This window comes from Chiloscyllium plagiosum, unplaced genomic scaffold (genome assembly GCF_037043375.1).
Source record: "Chiloscyllium plagiosum isolate Xiang-an unplaced genomic scaffold, Cpla_swu_hap1 HiC_scaffold_13, whole genome shotgun sequence".
Classification (NCBI taxonomy): Eukaryota; Metazoa; Chordata; class Chondrichthyes; order Orectolobiformes; family Hemiscylliidae; genus Chiloscyllium; species Chiloscyllium plagiosum.
This window is the reverse complement of record NW_028270151.1, coordinates 47790071-47790837: the sequence shown is the minus strand read 5'-3', so window position 1 is coordinate 47790837 and position 767 is coordinate 47790071.

The window sequence follows — 767 nt, the reverse complement described above, 5'->3', positions numbered from 1 at the left end:
AACTTGCCTATTTTAACAGTTCAGTGTGTACTGTACAAATCAGCAGCTCACACATAACCAACAACATACTCCCACAGGAATCAATCCTAGCACTGTCACCTACACCAAGATTTGGTTATTCATAAATGCTGATGACTTGTCTCTGGCTTTCCAGGCTAAATAACTCCAGGTCATTCGGGAAACACTCATTGAAGACCTAAGCCTGCTTCAGCAAATTAAGACTTCAACCTAAATCTTCAATGACTGTCATTTCAGCATTCTAACTGTGCAGCCTGAATGTCAAGGAAGAACTCAATGTTCAGTTTTGTGACCAACCACTCACCCATACGGCAATAGCAAAGTATTTTGTCATCATCCTTCAGCATGCCTTGAACCACCTATAAGACCTCCAGAAAAACAGAGCCAAGATCTTGGTGCAAGTTAATCTCCGTGATAAACTGGTGGTTATCAGGGGCAGCAAAGCCAGTTCACCTGGTCTGCCGGAATGCACGGTGTTGCTGTGCAACCATTGGTGTGTTACACAATATTGTACGTTTCCACCTCCAGGGAGGCATGTGGATTATATCTCAGACGTTGAGGCCATCTAGCTCAAATAGCTTTCTGTCTTAGCAACATACTAAACCTCCTGATGTCCTTAGGTAAACCATCCTCCACAAGGAGCACAGAAAAAGCTGGAGAAGCAGGTCTTGCTGCATCTGTGGAAAGTGAAACAGAGTTAATGTTTTGTTTCTGGTATGGCGATTGAAAAATGCTGCCAAAAAAAACTT